The following is a 17,312-nucleotide window of genomic DNA, read 5'->3' on the forward strand; positions in this document are numbered from 1 at the left end:
AGGCGAAGAAGCGAGTGCAGGCGGGGCGACCTGTGGCGGAAGCACGGCAGGTTTTATAAAACTAATACTAATAATAATACAATCAACCTTAAATATGAATACTTTTTAAAAGATTCATTTGAATGAGTTAAAAATAGAGATATTGTGTTTGTTGGTTCAGTTACTGACGTGTAACTTATATAGTGGTTCTGACGTCATGTGTTCGCTGAAGGTTCTGCGTCACATTGTGGGTTTAAGTCGTGATGGAAACGAACCCAGTGACCGTTGAACAGAACCAACACAACCAACAGAACCAACAGAACCAACATATATATATATTGTTACATAGAGACACACCTGGTCTCTCCCTCTCTCTCTCTCTCCCTCTCTCTCTCTCTCTCCCTCTCTCTCTCTCTCTCTAACTCCCTCCTTCTCTCTTTCTCTCTTTCTCTCCCTCCTTCTCTCTCTCATTCTCTCTTTCTCTCTCTCTCTTTCTCCTCCTTCTCTCTCACTCTCTCTCCTTCTCTCTCTCTCTCTATCCTTCTCTCCCTCCCTGTTTCTCCCTATCTCTCTCTCTCTCTCCATCCCTCTCCCTCTCTCTCTCTCATCCCTCTCCCTATCTCTCTCTCTCTCCATCCCTCTCCCTCTCTCTCTCTCCATCCCTCTTTCTCTCATTCTCTCTTTCTCTCTCTCTCTTTCTCCTCCTTCTCTCACACTCTCTCTCCTTCTCTCTCTCTCTCTCCTTCTCTCCCTCCATGTTTCTCCCTATCTATCTCTCTCTCTCTCTCCATCCCTCTCCCTCTCTCTCTCCCTCATCCCTCTCCCTATCTCTCTCTCTCTCTCCATCCCTCTCCCTCTCTCTCTCTCTCCATCCCTCTCCCTCTCTCTCTCTCTCTCTCTCTATTCCTCCCTCCTTCTCTCTCTCTCTCTACCTCCCTCCTTCTCTCCCTCCCTCCCTCCTTCTCTCTCTCTCTCTCTCTACCTCCCTCCTTCTCTCCCTCCCTCCCTCCTTCGCTCTCTCTCACTCTCCTTTTCTCCCTCCCGGTTTCTTCCTCTCTCTCCCTCCCTCTCTCTCTCTCCTTCTCGCTCCCTCTCTCCATCCCTCTCTCTCTCCCTGGAGGAGAGATAGTTGCGGGAGGAGGAAGAAAAAAAAAACGAAGCTGGACTCGCAGAACTCGACGTACTTTCACGCGCTTTTACGCAGAAATCCTTCGGAATCGTCCAGGATGTTGGAGTGAGGATGAAGTCCTGACTTCAGATCAGATGAAGTCCTGACTTCAGATCAGATGAAGTCCTCACTTTAGATCAGGAGATCTACTTGGATGTGTGTCGCGCGCCTGACTGTTGGGATTCCCTGTGAGTTCCTGGAGATCAGGAGGAGCGACGATAAAAACCGAGGTGAGTTGAAAGTGTTTTAAAGGAACATTTACGTTGAAGAGAAGATCAGGAGTGTTGTGTCTTCTCTTCACTGTGCGCGTGAGAGCAGCAGGAGAAGGTTCAGGTCATGAAAATGTCACCAGCTCAACATTTGTTCATCGCGTCATGAATCCAGCAGGACCTTCATGAAGACAAGTCTAGAGACACAAGGTTCGACTGTGGCTGAAGATCTGCGTTAGAAGTTAAAATAACGGTTGATAGAGTCGAGGAGGTTCAAGAGAATATAGAAGAAAAGTTCTTGTTTCGACTCTTATACGTAGTGTAACATCCATCATATGTTACATCCATCATATGTTACATCCATCATATGTAACATCCATCATATGTAACATCCATCATATGTTACATCCATCATGTGTTACATCCATCATTTGTTACATCCATCATTTGTTACATCCATCATGTGTTACATCCATCATTTGTTACATCCATCATATGTAACATCCATCATATGTTACATCCATCATATGTAACATCCATCATATGTTACATCCATCATATGTAACATCCATCATATGTTACATCCATCATGTGTTACATCCATCATTTGTTACATCCATCATTTGTTACATCCATCATGTGTTACATCCATCATTTGTTACATCCATCATATGTAACATCCATCATATGTTACATCCATCATATGTAACATCCATCATATGTAACATCCATCATATGTTACATCCATCATATGTTACATCCATCATGTGTAACATCCATCATATGTAACATCCATCATATGTAACATCCATCATATGTTACTTCCATCATGTGTAACATCCATCATATGTAACATCCATCATATGTTACATCCATCATGTGTAACATCCATCATATGTAACATCCATCATATGTAACATCCATCATATGTTACATCCATCATATGTAACATCCATCATATGTAACATCCATCATATTTGTTACATCCATCATGTGTTACATCCATCATTTGTTACATCCATCATATGTAACATCCATCATATGTTACATCCATCATATGTAACATCCATCATATGTAACATCCATCATATGTTACATCCATCATATGTAACATCCATCATATGTTACATCCATCATATGTTACATCCATCATATGTTACATCCATCATATGTTACATCCATCATATGTTACATCCATCATTTGTTACATCCATCATATGTTACATCCATCATATGTTACATCCATCATATGTTAAATCCATCATTTGTTACATCCATCATATGTTACATCCATCATATGTTACATCCATCATATGTTACATCCATCATTTGTTACATCCATCATATGTTACATCCATCATTTGTTACATCCATCATTTGTTACATCCATCATATGTTACATCCATCATATGTTACATCCATCATATGTTACATCGATCATTTGTTACATCCATCATTTTTGTTACATCCATCATGTGTTACATAATTATATTGGTTACATCCATCATTTGTTACATCCATCATATGTTACATCCATCATTTGTTACATCCATCATTTGTTACATCCATCATATTTGTTACATCCATCATATTTGTTACATCCATCATATGTGTTACATCCATCATATTTGTTACATAAATCATATTTGTTACATCCATCATTTGTTACATCCATCATATGTTACATCCATCATATTTGTTACATCCATCATATTTGTTACATCCATCATATTCGTTACATCCATCATATGTTACATCCATCATATTTGTTACATCCATCATATGTGTTACATCCATCATATGTGTTACATCCATCATTTGTTACATCCATCATATGTTACATCCATCATATGTGTTACATCCATCATTTGTTACATCCATCATATGTTACGTCCATCATATGTGTTACATCCATCATTTGTTACATCCATCATTTGTTACATCCATCATATGTTACATCCATCATATTTGTTACATCCATCATATGTGTTACATCCATCATATTTGTTACATAAATCATATTTGTTACATCCATCATTTGTTACATCCATCATATGTTACATCCATCATATTTGTTACATCCATCATATGTGTTACATCCATCATATGTTACATCCATCATATGTGTTACATCCATCATATGTTACATCCATCATATGTGTTCCATCCATCATATGTGTTACATCCATCATATGTTACATCCATCATATGTGTTACATCCATCATATGTGTTACATCCATCATATTTGTTACATCCATCATATTTGTTACATCCATCATATGTGTTACATCCATCATATTTGTTACATAAATCATATTTGTTACATCCATCATTTGTTACATCCATCATATGTTACATCCATCATATTTGTTACATCCATCATATGTGTTACATCCATCATATGTTACATCCATCATATGTGTTCCATCCATCATATGTGTTACATCCATCATATGTTACATCCATCATATGTGTTACATCCATCATATGTGTTACATCCATCATATGTGTTACATCCATCATATGTTACATCTATCATATGTGTTACATCCATCATATTTGTTACATCCATCTTAATTGTTACATAAATCATATTTTTTACATCCATCATATGTGTTACATCCATCATATTTGTTACATCCATCATATTTGTTACATCCATCATATGTGTTACATCCATCATATGTTACATCCATCATATGTGTTACATCCATCATATTTGTTACATCCATCTTAATTGTTACATAAATCATATTTTTTACATCCATCATATGTGTTACATCCATCATATTTGTTACATCCATCATATTTGTTACATCCATCATATGTGTTACATCCATCATATGTTACATCCATCATATGTGTTACATCCATCATATTTGTTACATCAATCATATGTGTTACATCCATCATATGTGTTACATCCATCATATTTGTTACATCCATCATATGTGTTACATCCATCATATTTGTTACATCAATCATATTTGTTACATCCATCATATTTGTTACATCAATCATATGTGTTACATCCATCATATTTGTTACATTCATCATATGTTACATCCATCATATGTTACATCCATCATATTTGTTACATCCATCATATTTGTTACATCCATCATATTTGTTACATCAATCATATGTGTTACATCCATCATATTTGTTACATTCATCATATGTTACATCCATCATATGTTACATCCATCATATTTGTTACATCCATCATATTTGTTACATCCATCATATGTTTCATCCATCATATGTTACATCCATCATATTTGTTACATCCATCATATGTGCTACATCCATCATATTTGTTACATCCATCATATTTGTTACATCCATCATTTGTTACATCCATCATATGTTACATCCATCATTTGTTACATCCATCATATTTGTTACATCCATCATATGTGTTACATCCATCATTTGTTACATCCATCATATGTTACGTCCATCATATTTGTTACATCCATCATATGTGTTACATCCATCATTTGTTACATCCATCATTTGTTACATCCATCATATGTTACATCCATCATATTTGTTACATCCATCATATGTGTTACATCCATCATATTTGTTACATAAATCATATTTGTTACATCCATCATTTGTTACATCCATCATATTTGTTACATCCATCATATGTGTTACATCCATCATATGTTACATCCATCATATGTGTTACATCCATCATATGTTACATCCATCATATGTGTTCCATCCATCATATTTGTTACATCCATCATATGTTACATCCATCATATGTGTTACATCCATCATATGTGTTACATCCATCATATTTGTTACATCCATCATATGTGTTACATCCATCATATGTTACATCTATCATATGTGTTACATCCATCATATTTGTTACATCCATCTTAATTGTTACATAAATCATATTTTTTACATCCATCATATGTGTTACATCCATCATATTTGTTACATCCATCATATTTGTTACATCCATCATATGTGTTACATCCATCATATGTTACATCCATCATATGTGTTACATCCATCATATTTGTTACATCCATCTTAATTGTTACATAAATCATATTTTTTACATCCATCACATGTGTTACATCCATCATATTTGTTACATCCATCATATTTGTTACATCCATCATATGTGTTACATCCATCATATGTTACATCCATCGTATGTGTTACATCCATCATATTTGTTACATCAATCACATGTGTTACATCCGTCATATGTGTTACATCCATCATATTTGTTACATCCATCATATGTGTTAGATCCATCATATCTGTTACATCCATCATATGTGTTACATCCATCATATGTGTTACATCCATCATATGTGTTACATCCATCATATTTGTTACATCCATCATATTTGTTACATCCATCATATTTGTTACATCCATCATATGTGTTACATCCATCATATTTGTTACATCCATCATATGTGTTACATCCATCATATGTGTTACATCCATCATATTTGTTACATCCATCATATGTTACATCCATCATATTTGTTACATCCATCTTAATTGTTACATCCATCATATGTTACATCCATCATATTTGTTACGTCCATCATATTTGTTACATCCATCATATGTGTTACATCCATCATATGTTACATCCATCATATTTGTTACATCCATCATATGTGTTACATCCATCATATGTGTTACATCCATCTTAATTGTTACATCCATCATATGTTACATCCATCATATGTTACATCCATCATATCTGTTACATCCATCATATTTGTTACATCCATCATATGTGTTACATCCATCATATGTGTTACATCCATCATATGTGTTACATCCATCTTAATTGTTACATCCATCATATGTTACATCCATCATATTTGTTACGTCCATCATATTCGTTACATCTATCATATTTGTTACATCCATCATATGTGTTACATCCATCATATTTGTTACATCCATTATATGTTACATCCATCATATGTTACATCCATCATATGTGTTACATCCATCATATGTGTTACATCCATCATATTTGTTACATCCATCATATTTGTTACATCCATCATATGTGTTACATCCATCATATTTGTTACATCCATCATATGTGTTACATCCATTATATGTGTTACATCCATCATATTTGTTACATCCATTATATGTTACATCCATCATATGTGTTACATCCATCATATGTGTTACATCCATCATATTTGTTACATCCATCATATGTGTTACATCCATCATATGTGTTACATCCATCATATTTGTTACATCCATTATATGTTACATCCATCATATGTTACATCCATCATATGTGTTACATCTATCATATTTGTTACAGCCATCATATGTGTTACATCCATCATATGTTACATCCATCATATTTGTTACATCCATCATATGTGTTACATCCATCATATTTGTTGGATCCATCTTATATGTTACATCCATCATATGTGTTACATCCATCATATTTGTTACATCCATCACATGTGTTACATCCATCATATGTGTTACATCCATCATATTTGTTACATCCATCACATGTGTTACATCCATCATATGTGTTACATCCACCATATTTGTTACATCCATCATATGTGTTACATCCATCTTATTTGTTACATCCATCATATGTGTTACATCCATCTTATTTGTTACATCCATCATATTTGTTACATCCATCTTATTTGTTACATCCATCATATGTGTTACATCCATCATATTTGTTACATCCATCATATTTGTTACATCCATCATATGTTACATCTATCATATTTGTTACATCCATCATATGTGTTACATCCATCATATTTGTTACATCCATCATATGTGTTACATCCATCATATTTGTTGGATCCATCTTATATGTTACATCCATCATATTTGTTACATCCATCATATTTGTTACATCCATCATATGTTACATCTATCATATTTGTTACATCCATCATATGGGTTTCATCCATCACATGTGTTACATCCATCATATGTGTTACATCCATAATATTTGTTACATCCATCATATGTGTTACAACCATCTTATTTGTTACATCCATCACATGTGTTACATCCATCATATGTGTTACATCCATCATATTTGTTACATCCATCATATGTGTTACATCCATCCTATTTGTTACATCCATCTTATTTGTTATGTCCATCATATTTGTTACATCCATCATATGTGTTACATCCATCATATGTTACATCCATCATATTTGTTACATCCATCTTATTTGTTACATCCATCATATGTGTTACATCCATCATATTTATTATATCCATCTTAATTGTTACATCCATCATATGTTACATCCATCATATGTTACATCCATCATATTTGTTACATCCATCATATGTGTTACATCCATCTTATTTGTTACATCCATCTTATTTGTTACATCCATCATATTGGTTACATCCATCATATGTGTTACATCCATCATATTTGTTACATCCATCATATGTGTTACATCCATCTTATTTGTTACATCCATCTTATTTGTTACATCCACCATATTTGTTACATCCATCATATTTGTTACATCCATCATATTTGTTACATCCATCACATTTGTTACATCCATCATATTTGTTACATCCATCATATGTTACATCCATCATATTTGTTACATCCATCATATGTGCTACATCCATCATATTTGTTACATCCATCATATTTGTTACATCCATCATATTTGTTACATCCATCATATGTTACATCCATCTTATTTGTTACATCCATCATATTTGTTACATCCATCATATTTGTTACATCCATCATATTTGTTACACTACCATATTTGTTACATCCATCATATTTGTTACATCCATCATATTGGTTTCATCCATCATATGTGTTACATCCATCATATGTGTTACATCCATCTTATTTGTTACATCCATCATATGTGTTACATCCATCTTATTTGTTACATCCATCTTATTTGTTACATCCATCATATGTGTTACATCCATCTTATTTGTTACATCCATCTTATTTGTTACATCCATCATATTGGTTACATCCATCATTTGTGTTACATCCATCTTATTTGTTACATCCATCTTATTTGTTACATCCATCATATTTGTTACATCCATCATTTGTGTTACATCCATCTTATTTGTTACACTACCATATTTAAGGCGCTATATAAATAGAGATTATTATTATTATTATTATTATTATTTGTTACACTACCATATTTGTTACATCCATCACATTTGTTACATCCATCATATGTTTTCCATCCATCATATTTGTTATATCCATCCATCCATCCATCTATCCATCTATCCTTCCATCAAATCACCCACCAATATATCTATCCATCTGTCCATATATTTATCCATCCATCAGTCAATATATCATTCATCATCCATCCATCCATCCATCCATCCATCCATCCATCCATCCATCCATCCATCCATCCATCCATCCATCCATCCATCCATCCATCCATCCATCCATCCATCCATCCATCCATCCATCCATCCATCCATCCATCCATCCATCCATCCATCCATCATCCATCCATCCATCCGTCCATCCATCCATCCATCCATCATCCATCCATCCATCCGTCCGTCCATCCATCCATCCATCCATCCATCCATCTATCGTTGACGATTGACACAAAAAGTAAAGCGTGTAACTCAAGACGACACTGAAGAACAGTCGATTCAATCTATTTAAAAATAAATATTCATTTGAACTATAATAAAAAAAACAATCCTCAGGTTCATCTAAAGATAGTGTTTAAAAATACATCTTGACTTCAAATAGTCTTCCTCACATGATAACTCTACCTGCCACTCTTCCTCCGTCGAGGATTAGAACATGGTTTGAAAATACTGCGGATTATTGGAGAAGATGATAAGAGTCTTCACATCTTTTCACTGTGTGTTACTGAAGGCTCGCTTCAAACATCACGACCACGAGTCCAATCTCCCCACGTTTCCTCTTTCAAGGGATGAGAGAATCATTCAGGAGCTGCTCCTCCTTCCATCCCTCCATCCCCCATCTCTCATCCTTCAATCCATCCATCTCTCCATCTCTCCATCTCTCATCCTTTCATCCCTCCATCCCTCCATCCTTCCATCCCTCCAGCCCTCCATCTCTTTATCTCTCCATCTCTCCATCCTTCCAACCCTCCAGCCCTCCATCTCTCATCTCTCCATCCTTCCAACCCTCCAGCTCTCCATCCTTCCAACCCTCCAGCCCTCCATCTCTCCAGCTCTCCATCCTTCCAACCCTCCAGCCCTCAATCTCTCCATCCCTCCATCCTTCCATCCCTCAAGCCCTCCATCTCTCCAGCTCTCCATCCTTCCAACCCTCCAGCCCTCCATCTCTCCAGCTCTCCATCCTTCCAACCCTCCAGCCCTCCATCTCTCCATCCCTCCATCCTTCCATCCCTCAAGCCCTCCATCTCTCCAGCTCTCCATCCTTCCAACCCTCCAGCCCTCCATCTCTCCAGCTCTCCATCCTTCCAACCCTCCAGCCCTCCATCTCTCATCCCTCCATCTCTCCATCTCTCCAGCTCTCCATCTCTCCATCCTTCCATCTCTCCATTTCTCCATGTCTTCATCTCTCCATCCCTCCATCTGTCCATCCCTCCATCAGCGACAGCGATATGTCATTCAAACTTAACCCCCATTTGTCCCGCCTTCACCAACTCAACTCTCTGGTTCATGGTTTGTTTGTTTGTTGTTTATTATTCATTATTTTGTGAAAAATCTATTGATTGTTTGAAACAAATGCAGATGTATTTTTCCAGCCAGTTACTAGGCTTCCTAACTGGACTACTGTCCCACAAAATATCACAACATTTTAAGTAGAACGTTTTAAAAAATATGAAGTTTAAAACTTATTTTAACCAACTGAGCCTCGTGTCGTCGTCAAAGATGGAAGGATTATGATTCTATGAATCAATAACCGTCCAACGTTAGGATCAATAACGGCCTCAGATCTCGTCGAGAGGATGTCGACAACCGTCACATGACATTTGAAAGTAGAAATTTAGATAAATTGATCATTAAATCATCATTGAACGAACTCAGCCTCACGTTCGTCTTATTAATCAACATCGAAACGAAGAATCTCACTCGCGTCTCGTCCGTAAACACAAGCGTTGAAAGAGCGACGACCAGATCCTGGAGCAGTTTTGTTGCAGCTCTTGATCACAGCTGTCGTCAGAATCGATCCGGACTCACGAGGCCCACGATCACGGCGACACTTCGTCACGTCAAGGTCGTCTCCGGCTCCAGAAGTCACGCGGCGCGGGAGCCATTAAGGGCCTGCAGTCCGAGATTGACTGCTCGTTGATTGACGTCTGATTCCATTACTCGGTTCCTGTCGAGACGGCTTCACATTAGCCGACCTGGACTGAAACCCTGCCCGGAGAGTCCGATGGAAACGCGCAGCCTTCGTGGATTAGTGATGGCGTTGAGGGGTTTCCATTAGAGGTCAAGCCAAGGTCACGCACGCCGGGCATCAGTTGGTATTTGGATGAAGTCTCTGTTCGGGACTAACCGGTCTCCGACCTTGACAAGGAAATCCACTTAGAGGTTTGTACGGACGGACTCGCTAATGGAGTCAACACAAGTGGAGAAGAAAGAAGTGAGTTGATGTTTCAGGACAATAACAATGTTCCAGAGTTAGAAGAAGTTATGATGAAGTTGGTTAAGAAGGAATAGATTCAAGACTTTACCTCAAGAACTGAGCGTGAGAGGAGACATAACTGGTCATTATCTGTTTCAAAATATGTTTTTAATGCTGGAGACTCGACTGGTTAAATCTGAATTATAAATCATTTATTTTGGAAAGTTGCTGAACCTTCCCAGGTTTCAGGACCACGGACAGATCCTCCTTCTCGTCAAGCAGCAGGATGTTTATGTTTGTATTTGTGTGATCGGAATATTATTATAATAATATATACTTTTATAAAAGTCAGCTCTTTTATTTGGTTGATTTAGAAAAGTCGATTTTTGTCAATTAAATAATTCACCTTTCAAGACTAAACCAATCGAGTCCAGAGCTGCTCCTTTCTTAGTGGCTTGTTTTGCTGACATCAGTGTTTGATTCACAAAAACAACTTTAACTTCATTCATTTTATTTTCATTATTATTATTATTTGATTAGTTTTATTTAATTTAATCAAATTTGATTGTATTCCTTATTTATTCAATTAAATGAATTCGTTTTATTGTATTAATCTTTATAAATCTCTAATATTTAATTCGTATTATTTGTTTTATTTTATTAATCTTCATTAATCTATAATATGTAATTCCTATATTTTATTTTATTTTATTTTATTTTATTTTATTTTATTTTATTTTATTTTATTTTATTAATCTTCATTCATCTCTAATATTTAATTCATATTATTTATTTACTTATATTAATCTCTAATATTTAATTTTGTATTATTCATTTCATTTCATTTCGAACTTTATTTAATTTAATTTATTTTTTTGTATTTTTTCGATTCATTATTTATATGGGATTTTCCGAAAATGTTCCTTAATTTATTTTAAAAGATTGTATTTTCTTTTATTAATCTTTATTCATATCTTATATTTAATTTGTATTATTAGTTTTATTTTATTAAATTAATAATTAATTAAATGTCTTTCTTACTTTTTCATCATTTACTTTGCAGACATTTTTTAATGAACAAAAACAACTTAAACTTTATTCATTTCAACAAATAAACTGAAGAAACTTATGTTCTTTTCAACTTTGACACGAACATCGATTCTTGATGCTCTGAGAACATGAGCTGCTGAGAGGCAGGAAGTGAAGCTTCAGAGGTCGTTAACCTGGATTTGCTGCAGGACATTAAGAGGAGACGTTTGATACGTGACCAGATGTTCCTCAGAAGGTATGATCTGGACCATGAAAGTATGATCTGGACCATGAAAGTATGATCTGGACCATGAAAGTATGATCTGGACCATGAAGGTATGATCTGGACCATGAAGGTATGATCTGGACCATGAAAGTATGATCTGGACCATGAAGGTATGATCTGGACCATGAAGGTATGATCTGGACCATGAAAGTATGATCTGGACCATGAAGGTATGATCTGGACCATGAAAGTATGATCTGGACCATGAAAGTATGACCTGGACCATGAAAGTATGACCTGGACCATGAAAGTATGATCTGGACCATGAAAGTATGATCTGGACCATGAAGGTATGATCTGGACCATGAAAGTATGATCTGGACCATGAAGGTATGATCTGGACCATGAAAGTATGACCTGGACCATGAAAGTATGATCTGGACCATGAAAGTATGATCTGGACCATGAAGGTATGATCTGGACCATGAAAGTATGATCTGGACCATGAAGGTATGATCTGGACCATGAAAGTATGACCTGGACCATGAAAGTATGATCTGGACCATGAAAGTATGATCTGGACCATGAAGGTATGATCTGGACCATGAAAGTATGATCTGGACCATGAAGGTATGATCTGGACCATGAAAGTATGATCTGGACCATGAAGGTATGATCTGGACCATGAACGTATGATCTGGACCATGAAAGTATGATCTGGACCATGAAAGTATGATCTGGACCATGAAGGTATGATCTGGACCATGAACATATGATCTGGACCATGAAAGTATGACCTGGACCATGAAAGTATGAAAGTATGACCTGGACCATGAAAGTATGACCTGGACCATGAAAGTAAGACCTGGACCATGAAGGTATAATCTGGACCATGAAGGTATGATCTGGACCATGAATGTATGATCTGGACCATGAAAGTATAACCTGGACCATGAAAGTATGATCTGGACCATGAAAGTAAGACCTGGACCATGAAAGTATGAAAGTATGACCTGGACCATGAAAGTAAGACCTGGACCATGAAAGTATGACCTGGACCATGAAAGTATGTTCTGGACCATGAAAGTAAGACCTGGACCATGAAAGTATGAAAGTATGACCTGGACTATGAAAGTATGATCTGGACCATGAAAGTATGACCTGGACCATGAAAGTAAGACCTGGACCATGAAAGTATGAAAGTATGACCTGGACCATGAAAGTATGATCTGGACCATGAAAGTATGACCTGGACCATGAAAGTATGACCTGGACCATGAAAGTATGATCTGGACCATGAAAGTAAGACCTGGACCATGAAAGTATGAAAGTATGACCTGGACCATGAAACTATGTTCTGGACCATGAAAGTAAGACCTGGACCATGAAAGTATGAAAGTATGACCTGGACCATGAAAGTATGATCTGGACCATGAAAGTATGACCTGGACCATGAAAGTATGACCTGGACCATGAAAGTATGATCTGGACCATGAAAGTAAGACCTGGACCATGAAAGTATGAAAGTATGACCTGGACCATGAAAGTAAGACCTGGACCATGAAAGTATGAAAGTATGACCTTGACCATGAAAGTATGATCTGGACCATGAAAGTAAGACCTGGACCATGAAAGTATGAAAGTATGATCTGGACCATGAAAGTATGACCTGCACCATGAAAGTAAGACCTGGACCATGAAAGTATGACCTGGACCATGAAAGTATGTTCTGGACCATGAAAGTAAGACCTGGACCATGAAAGTATGAAAGTATGATCTGGACCATGAAAGTATGATCTGGACCATGAAAGTATGACCTGGACCATGAAAGTAAGACCTGGACCATGAAAGTATGACCTGGACCATGAAAGTATGATCTGGACCATAAAAGTATGACCTGGACCATGAAAGTATGACCTGGACCATCAAAGTATGTTCTGGACCATGAAAGTAAGACCTGGACCATGAAAGTATGAAAGTATGACCTGGAACATGAAAGTATGATCTGGACCATGAAAGTATGACCTGGACCATGAAAGTAAGACCTGGACCATGAAAGTATGAAAGTATGACCTGGACCATGAAAGTATGATCTGGACCATGAACGTATGATCTGGACCATGAAAGTATGACCTGGACCATCAAAGTATGTTCTGGACCATGAAAGTAAGACCTGGACCATGAAAGTATGAAAGTATGACCTGGAACATGAAAGTATGATCTGGACCATGAAAGTATGACCTGGACCATGAAAGTAAGACCTGGACCATGAAAGTATGAAAGTATGACCTGGACCATGAAAGTATGATCTGGACCATGAAAGTATGACCTGGACCATGAAAGTAAGACCTGGACCATGAAAGTATGAAAGTATGACCTGGACCATGAAAGTATGATCTGGACCATGAAAGTATGATCTGGACCATGAAAGTATGATCTGGACCATGAAAGTATGATCTGGACCATGAAAGTATGACCTGGACCATGAAAGTAAGACCTGGACCATGAAAGTATGAAAGTATGACCTGGACCATGAAAGTATGATCTGGACCATGAAAGTATGACCTGGACCAAGAAAGTATGTTCTGGACCATGAAAGTATGATCTGGACCATGAAAGTATTATCTGGACCATGAAAGTCTGATCTGGACCATGAGCGTATGACCTGGACCATGAAAGTATGATCTGGACCATGATACTCAGGTCAGTTTAGCACCTCTTGGCTGTCAATCAAATCCATCGACCCTGGTTTTATTTTGATTGTGAGTCCGAGCGTTGAGTTGTGGATTCATGGCTGCAGTGATTCAAAGTAGTTTTCCATCCTTGAGTTCAAGTGTTGCTTCGTTCAATAGACGTCTAACAAAGAGTGTCGAGGTCGTGTTGATTCTCGTTAGAAGTCCAGTCGTGCAGTGTAGTAGTATGTTTATGTGTGAGTGTAGTAGTATGTTTATGTGTGAGTGTAGTAGTAGGTTTATGTGTGAGTGTAGTAGTAGGTTTATGTGTGAGTGTAGTAGTATGTTTATGTGTGAGTGTAGTAGTAGGTTTATGTGTGAGTGTAGTAGTGCATTTATGTGTGAGTGTAGTAGTAGGTTTATGTGTGAGTGTAGTAGTATGTTTATGTGTGAGTGTAGTAGTAGGTTTATGTGTGAGTGTAGTAGTGCATTTATGTGTGAGTGTAGTAGTAGGTTTATGTGTGAGTGTAGTAGTAGGTTTATGTGTGAGTGTAGTAGTATGTTTATGTGTGAGTGTAGTAGTAGGTTTATGTGTGAGTGTAGTAGTGCATTTATGTGTGAGTGTAGTAGTAGGTTTATGTGTGAGTGTAGTAGTATGTTTATGTGTGAGTGTAGTAGTAGGTTTATGTGTGAGTGTAGTAGTGCATTTATGTGTGAGTGTAGTAGTAGGTTTATGTGTGAGTGTAGTAGTGCATTTATGTGTGAGTGTAGTAGTAGGTTTATGTGTGAGTGTAGTAGTAGGTTTATGTGTGAGTGTAGTAGTAGGTTTATGTGTGAGTGTAGTAGTAGGTTTATGTGTGAGTGTAGTAGTGCATTTATGTGTGAGTGTAGTAGTAGGTTTATGTGTGAGTGTAGTAGTAGGTTTATGTGTGAGTGTAGTAGTAGGTTTATGTGTGAGTGTAGTAGTGCATTTATGTGTGAGTGTAGTAGTAGGTTTATGTGTGAGTGTAGTAGTAGGTTTATGTGTGAGTGTAGTAGTAGGTTTATGTGTGAGTGTAGTAGTAGGTTTATGTGTGAGTGTAGTAGTGCATTTATGTGTGAGTGTAGTAGTAGGTTTATGTGTGAGTGTAGTAGTGCATTTATGTGTGAGTGTAGTAATACATTTATGTGTGAGTGTAGTAGTACATTTGTGTGCAGTTGTAGTAGTACATTTGTGTGTGAGTGTAGTACTACATTTGTGTACGAGTGTAGCAGTACATTTGTGTACGAGTTTAGTAGTAGATTTGTGTGCAAGTGTAGTAGTACATTTGTGTGTAAGTGTAGTAGTAGTTTATGTGCGAATGTAGTAGTGCATTTATGTGTGAGTGTTGTAGTACATTTATGTGTGAGTGTAGTAGTACATTTGTGTGTGAGTGTAGTACTACATTTGTGTACGAGTGTAGCAGTACATTTGTGTACGAGTTTAGTAGTAGATTTGTGTGCAAGTGTAGTAGTACATTTGTGTGTAAGTGTAGTTGTACATTTGTGTGCGAGTGTAGTAGTACATTTATTTGTGAGTGTAGTAGTACATTTGCGTGCGAGTGTAGTAGTACATTTTTGTGTGAGTGTAGTAGTGCATTTATGTGTGAGTGTAGTAGAACATTGGTGTGTAAGTGTAGTATTACATTTGTGTGCGAGTGTAGTAGTACATTTGTGTGCAAGTGTAGTAGTACATTTGTGTGTAAGTGTAGTATTACATTTGTGGGCGATTGTTGTAGTACATTTGTGTGTAAGTGTAGTATTACATTTGTGTGCGAGTGTTGTAGTACATTTGTGTGTAAGTGTTGTAGTACATTTGTGTGCGAGTGTAGTAGTAGATTTGTGTGCAAGTGTAGTAGTACATTTGTGTGTAAGTGTAGTTGTACATTTGTGTGCGAGTGTAGTAGTACATTTATGTGTGAGTGTAGTAGTACATTTGCGTGCGAGTGTAGTAGTACATTTTTGTGTGAGTGTAGTAGTGCATTTATGTGTGAGTGTAGTAGAACATTGGTGTGTAAGTGTAGTATTACATTTGTGTGCGAGTGTAGTAGTACATTTGTGTGCGAGTGTTGTAGTACATTTGTGTGAAAGTGTAGTATTACATTTGTGTGCGAGTGTTGTAGTACATTTGTGTGTAAGTGTAGTAGTACATTTGTGTGCGAGTGTTGTAGTACATTTGTGTGCGAGTGTTGTAGTACATTTGTGTGTAAGTGTAGTAGTACATTTGTGGGCGATTGTTGTAGTACATTTGTGTGTAAGTGTAGTAGTACATTTGTGGGCGATTGTTGTAGTACATTTGTGTGTAAGTGTAGTAGTACATTTATGTGCGAGTGTAGTAAGACATTAGTGTACATTTCCCACAATATTAAAGACAGTGATGTTTCTAGAACTGATCGT

The 17,312-nt window shown here is 36.7% G+C and overlaps 1 protein-coding gene across 1 annotated transcript in view; it reads left to right on the forward strand.

The window, feature by feature from the left end:
• The first annotated feature begins 971 nt into the window (after nt 1-971).
• Nucleotides 972-17,312, forward strand: part of htr1d (5-hydroxytryptamine (serotonin) receptor 1D, G protein-coupled) — a 30,197-nt gene continuing 13,856 nt past the window's right edge. The window contains exon 1 of the mRNA XM_087780244.1: nt 972-1,377. The gene's annotated coding sequence lies outside the window, so the exon portion shown is untranslated. The remainder of the gene's footprint in view (nt 1,378-17,312) is intronic.

Source organism: Callionymus lyra, chromosome 18, assembly GCF_982586985.1.
Source record: "Callionymus lyra chromosome 18, fCalLyr1.hap1.1, whole genome shotgun sequence".
Classification (NCBI taxonomy): domain Eukaryota; kingdom Metazoa; phylum Chordata; class Actinopteri; order Syngnathiformes; family Callionymidae; genus Callionymus; species Callionymus lyra.